The sequence below is a fragment of the Tachypleus tridentatus genome, chromosome 1 (assembly GCF_004210375.1).
Source record: "Tachypleus tridentatus isolate NWPU-2018 chromosome 1, ASM421037v1, whole genome shotgun sequence".
Lineage (NCBI taxonomy): Eukaryota > Metazoa > Arthropoda > Merostomata > Xiphosura > Limulidae > Tachypleus > Tachypleus tridentatus.
The window spans coordinates 81,405,755-81,412,518 of record NC_134825.1 but is presented as its reverse complement, the minus strand read 5'-3'; the positions used below and the strand labels follow the sequence as shown (position 1 = coordinate 81,412,518).

The following is a 6,764-nucleotide window of genomic DNA, read 5'->3' as shown; positions in this document are numbered from 1 at the left end:
GGAATAGTTTTCTTTACAAGTAATTACACTTCAAATACATTAATATTCAGTCTTAAAATGTGATATAGATTTATCTATCTATCTAAGTTTGTTTCATTCAAATTAATTTAACTCAGAGAAATACATGGAACCCAACCACATAACTTGAGCACTTTCATTCTTTATTATGTCTATAGCACAACAATGTTTATACATGATCCACCACATTTCCAGCTCTACAAATTTATACATTTATTACAAGATTGTTTGTGTGTATACATATATAAACACACAGCATTACCTACAACCAGGAAAGCTTTGTTAGAAATCATCCTGAGCAAAATAAAATTCTACTGCTATAGAATAACTTGTTTTTATTATCTTATGAAATTTAATTTGTACAATATTTGCAAAACTTCAAAATTATTAAGTGTAACTTACCTCAGACAAGTTTTATTACAAAAGCAAGATAAACCCAAGAGTAAATCTGTCAAAATTATGAAACTGCCAAGAGGCAGCTTAAGATATTAAAAGAGTATTTTTGTATCTTCCTCAGATTTATTTAAGTCAGTATGTTACTTCAGAGGAATATTTTTACTAATTTATTTCATATATGCATGTCCAATTTCTTAATTGGACATTAAACAATACCATTGGAATCATTAACCTTTCCAGAGTGAAAGCTCCAGTTAACTGATTCATTGCACATCATTGTAATAAAACCCTGTATTAGCTATGAACAGCTTATTAATCTATGAAGAAACAACTGTTTTTATATAATGCATGAATTGTGACTTACCAACAATAGAAAAAACAAAACAAAAGAAGAGGGTAATCTGGAAGACTACTTTGTGAAATAGTTAATAGAAGCAATTAACATCAGTCAAAACAGTTTAAATAGTATGGCAAAGTATAATCATATACAAATAATTACAGTTACAGAATATATTTTCTGTAAACCTGTTATTTCTATTAATGATATTTTACAGAAATGTTTTGAGTGCATATGATGATACAGATATGACCAGAATACAATACAGTATTTAACATAAATCATATGCCATACTTGAATGCAGTAATACCCAATGAATGAGATACATTCAGCAACTGATAACTCAACTACCACAACGCATCGAGCAGTCATTCTAAAAGCACGACAGGCAACTAAAATTATTCATGAATCACTAAATTCAGCAGGGAAAAGCAAATATATACATACCACATATATACATACATACGTACATTAGGTGACCTTTGACAACTGAACTCAAGCATGATAAGGACAACAGTTCCCAGTGAAGGCACAGTACACAAGGATTGATGGCTAACGAATTTATATATGTACATCACAGCCAGAATAAAACAATTATACATTTGTTCCACAGCTTTTTCCAAAATCTCAAGGTTGAACAATAAACTTTGCTTCTTCCTCCCATCATGCCTGTTAATTACAAGTTCATGGTAATGCTTTCCAGGTCCTGTAGTATACAAGCATCCTGGCTATGGTCAGAAAAGTGAACTGTTTAAAAATAAAATATTCTCAAATTAATAATACAAATTTAAATCCTCATGTACTAAGCATTGGTTCAATTTTATAAATATTTCATCCTCTACAAATTAATGAATATTTTGCTGAACAACTGCTTCTGTATTAGACCAGACTTAATCTATGAAAATTTGGTTTTAAGCATAAAATGTGCAGTTTTAATGAAAATATTATGCTGATAAGGGTAGGTAGGTAAGAAGTTATTGTTTACGATTTATCCTGTACAATCAGCAGTAATTACAGCTTATGTGCTTTAATGAAATAAATGAAAGGTCCCATAGAAAAACAAACATTCTTTATACAGAAGAAAAATCTGATGGTATATACAGGCCTTTAATGGTATCTACTAAATTATAGTAATATGTAAAATGTAATTTCCATCACAAAGTAGGGCTTATTTACAAGTAATACAGGTACTCCTCATCAAGTTAAAAATATTTAAATACCATTCTTTAACCCTTTCAGCACATGCACTAAAAACAGATAGTAACTCTCAACATTCCTCAAAAGAGTTTCTTAAAGCTTAAAGTATTTGAAAGAATATTTTAATTGCATCTTTCTAATAAAATGTTATTTTTCTATAGTAATTTTTTGCACAAGCTGATTTTTATTTGAAGTATAGAAATACTTTGTCTCCTATAGTTTATTTCATTTTCACTTTCTTTAGAACCTCCTAAAATGGTAAATGTTTATATTTTTCTTTTTTTTTTCTACCACATCACTCATTCTGTCTATTATCAACATACAATACACTAAAATAATTAAAAAAAGAATATGTTTGGAGGAATATCTTTAAATATTTTCCTGTTAATAATTTCATTCTTTTTCTCTTAACATATAGTTAATTTTTAAATGTTTTATTTTCCTTGTCTTTACATTTTATTCTTCTCAATACAAATCAATGGTGTCCTTGAGGCACATGCAACCATTCAGCAAAATTTTCATTTGGTGTGTAATGTCATAAGCCTTTAGAACAGGTGTGAAATACGATATATATTCAAATATATTTAAACCTTTTAATTATGCATTTTAAAACAAAACTAATACATGATTAATAAAAGGAAAATAGTGAGACATAAATACAATTTAAACCGTATCTAACATATTTAGGTAAAAAACAACTAAATGCTATAGCTGATCAAGCAGACAATATACTTTCAAAATAAGCATTGTTAGATTATTGTGCAAAATGATCACTTTCTACTGACTGTACAAGTGTATTTGCATAACATTTACATGCAAGCTATAAAGCTAATCTGTTGAAGATGGGCATGGCACCAGTTACTGGTTAAAAAACAATGATTTGTTTATAGAACTTTGTAATGAATAAGTCAAAAGGTTATGTAAGCATATTGTCTATACATCTTTATTCAACTACCATTTTATTACTGAAATATTGATGAAATGGATGGCTATTGCCTGTTGTGGAGACACAAGTGTAAAGGACGATATTTCAAAAGTTTTCTGCCTTTCGTCTTCAAAGTCAGTGTGTGTGTGTGTGTGTATGTAAGTGTTGACAGTCTTTTATAGTGCCCTGGTGGATTGTGGAGAACATGTTATGATTGGTTGAATTATCACTGTTTCTGATTGGGGAGAGATTTCCTGTAGATTCAACCAATGGCAGCCACAGGTTACTCACCTCTAATCTGGAATCTCTGTTAAGTGAAGGTTTAATAATGTTAATATAAACATGCAGGTGAATACATGGCACAAAATGTTATCCTTTACACTTGTGTCTCCATAACAAGCAGTTGCCATCCATTCTACAAAGTTTCATCATGAATCATCTATCAAAGAATACTGAAATATTTTTGGTTACATAACAAAAAACTTGGTTTTAAATAGTTTTTGAAGGTTTATTTTGAAATAAAGGACTTTGAAATAAAATACAAATTCTACTTATAACATACAATGATGATAAGGGTGTTTAAGTAAATTCTGAATGTACCACAGTGATTTGCACAGAAAAACATTGAAAGGGGCACCTGTTACAAAAGTAAGCTAATAATAAATATCTAAGATACTGTAAAATTTATGGGTCTTCCAAAAATGACCTTCAAGAAATCACAATTTGGGAGTCACAACATGTCCATTCATACACTATTTGATAACTTTATATTTTGATAATAGCTCTGCATTGAAAGACTTCAATCATAAGACTTTCATGTCTCAAACACCACTTCTTCCTGCATGTAATTTATAATTGATCTAGGTTATGAGAATGACAGCGCCTGTTTCAACAGTCTTATCAGACATCATGTGTAATAACCGTATCTAATATACAGACCAATATATCTTTGCATGAATATCCATTTCATTCACCAGCTGCTTGAAGTACGTGACAGTCGATTAGATATGTTGGTTGGTTTGTTGGTTGATTTAGTGTTTTATGGCTCAAAGCAGCTAGGCTATCTGCACCAAACGTCCATTAAAGAGGTAAAATTAAAGTAAATGTAGTAAAATTCATAAAAGGAAATGAAGGTAAAAACAAAACAGCAATTAAAAACATAAATGGCATAAAACCAATGTTAACACCCAGTCTACAATGTTAAGAGAGAAACTACAGGAATAGAAGTTGTAAAGGACTTTCTGTAGTATAATGGTAATGATCATAACCCACCAAGAAGACTAACAGGTAAGTACAAGAACCACTGTCAGTCACCTGAAGTTGGCCTTTCCAGTCCTGGTTCCGGGTTATGTGTCATAGCAACCAGTATCAAAATGTAAAAGAATAGAAGTTTTAAAAGACATGCAGTAAAATTGTAATAATAACTCGCCAGGACGACTAACAGGTAGTTCAAACAGCAGTGCGAGTCACCTGAAGTTGGCCTTTCCAGTCCTGGTGTCGAGTTATTTAATGTCATGGCCATTTTCCAATTTCAAATCAAACTAGAAAGATTGTGATTCTGAAAAGGGAACCACAAGAAAAAAGGTTTAATGAATAAATATAAAACATTAAATGACATTAAAAAGATTAAGGACCATTAAAAAACTAAAAACTTTATGAAGGTGGACAGTGTCACCGTCACCAATAACACTGTCTAATGTTATGGACAAACCTAAGGACAGAACATGTTTAAAATAGTGCCGTCGTTGAGAGTCGTAATGATGGCAAGAAAGTAAAATGTGGCTTACAATGATCTGAGTGTTACACAAACTACACACTAGTGCATCATTCCAGGTAAAAGAAAACTGAGTTAAAAAACTGTGACCAATGTGTAGTCTAGTTAGAACAACTTCCTCCTTCCGAACCTTATGGAAGCTAGACGGCCAAAGTCCAACGTAAGGTTTTATTTGGAAAAGCTTGTTGTCTCGTTGCTCACTCCAAGTTGACTGCCAGCTGGCATGGAGCCGAGCCTTGAATACAGGACCATAGTCCATGTATGGAATAGGCACAGTGGTGATAGTGCCAGAGCAGATAGATTTAGGTGCCGTGTCTGCAAGCTCATTCCCGTGAATACCAACGTGGTCTGGTATCCATAAAAACTGGATAGAAGTAGATATTAATGAGAAATGGGCCAGTCAGTTTTGAATATCAGTGAGAACAGGGTGTGAGCCAATGTAAAACGATTCTAGGGCCAGTAGAAATAGTGCAGTTGGAGTACTGCTTAGCTTCAATATGATCCAGGGCAAGAGAAATGATGTACAATTCAGCAGTGAATACAGAAGCTGTAGAGGGGATTCTGCACGCAACCACCATACTGCAACAAACCATGGCAGAGCCCACACAGTCACCTGATTTGGAACCATCCGTATAAATTGGAATGGAAAGATTGTTCGAAAGATGTTCAGTAAATAAAAGATGGTACTTCCAATCAGAAGTATCCGCCTTTCTCAGATGACTTAAAAGAAAGGTCACATTTGGGGACTGTAATAAACCATGGTGGGATGGGCTGACCAGTGGATTCTGCAATGTTATTCAAGGACAGACCCAATTCATCTAATTGCACCTGGATGCAAAGGCCAAAAGGAGCAATGGCAAATCATCTGTTCTAAAAAAGTATGGCCCACCGAGGAAGGAAGACACATCCCCAGGTGGGATGCTTTGGTGAGGAATGAAGTTTTGAAGAATATAGTAAAGACAGTTGCAAACGGCAAAGGTGCAGAGAAGGTTCATAAAACCCTAGTGCACAGTTGAAGTCCTTGATGATGAATGGGGTCCAGCATCTTTAAGGCTGAGGGTCTAGCAGAGCCATAGACTAGTGATGCATAGTTGAATTTCGATCGAATAAGAGTACGATATATTTTTAACATGAAACATCAATCCGCTCCCCAACTGGTGGAAGAGAGGACACGGAGGATGTTCACTGCTCTTGTGCATTTGACCCGTAGCTGCTTTAAGTGTGGTGTAAAGGTCAGCTTATGGTCAAAGATAAGCCACAAGAACTTGGTCTCAGGGACCACAGGCAGCGAAACTTCACCGAGATGGAGTTCAGGATCAGGGTGAATACTCTATTGGCGGCAAAAGTGCATGCAACTGGTTTTAGAGAGAGAGAAATTAAAGCCGTTTGCCGTGGTCCACTTCAGTACACGATCCAGGGCAGCTTGTGGTTGCCATTCAATATATCTCATGTTTGACGACTGACACGAGATGTGAAAGTCATCGACATAGAGCCAGTTTGCAACAGTGAGAGGGAGTTGTTCAGTGATGGCATTAATCTTTATACTGGAAAGTGTGATACTCAAAACACAGCTCTGAGGGACTACAAGTTCCTGTAAAAAAGAATGGGAAAGTGTCGAACCCACACAAACTTGGAATCTCCTGTCCGTTAAAAAGTTTTTTAATAAAAATGGGTAAATCGCCACGTAACCCATATATATATGGATGTCTCACAAAACGTCATACCTCCGTGTTGTGTCATAACCCTTCTCAATATCAAAGAATATTGTTTCAAGTTGAATTAGGTGGTCCTTGGTGGAGTGCTGGCATCAGAACACACACTGGGTGGGCAAGAAGAGGTTGTTTGATTCAAGGAACCAAATAAGATGAGCATTAACCATCCTCTCCAAGATCTTACAGAGACAGCTTGTCAAAGCAATTGGACAGTAGTTTGAAGGAATCTTGGGATCTTTCCCAGACTTCGAGAAAGGTAAGATAATAGCCTAGCGCCATGCATTAGGAAAAACATTTTCCTGCCAGATCCAGTTAAAAGCAATCTGAAGAATATCAAGAGAAGTAGGAGATAGATTGTGTAGCATGTCATAGTGTACATCATCTGGTCCAACAGATGTACTGCCA

General features: G+C 34.5%; 1 protein-coding gene across 1 annotated transcript in view; it reads right to left on the bottom strand.

Moving 5' to 3' along the window:
• Positions 1-144: 144 nt before the first annotated feature.
• The window catches only part of LOC143253402 (serine/threonine-protein phosphatase 2A 55 kDa regulatory subunit B alpha isoform-like), a 60,744-nt gene continuing 54,124 nt past the window's right edge, over positions 145-6,764 (bottom strand). The window contains 1 exon segment of the mRNA XM_076507235.1: positions 145-1,498. The gene's annotated coding sequence lies outside the window, so the exon portion shown is untranslated.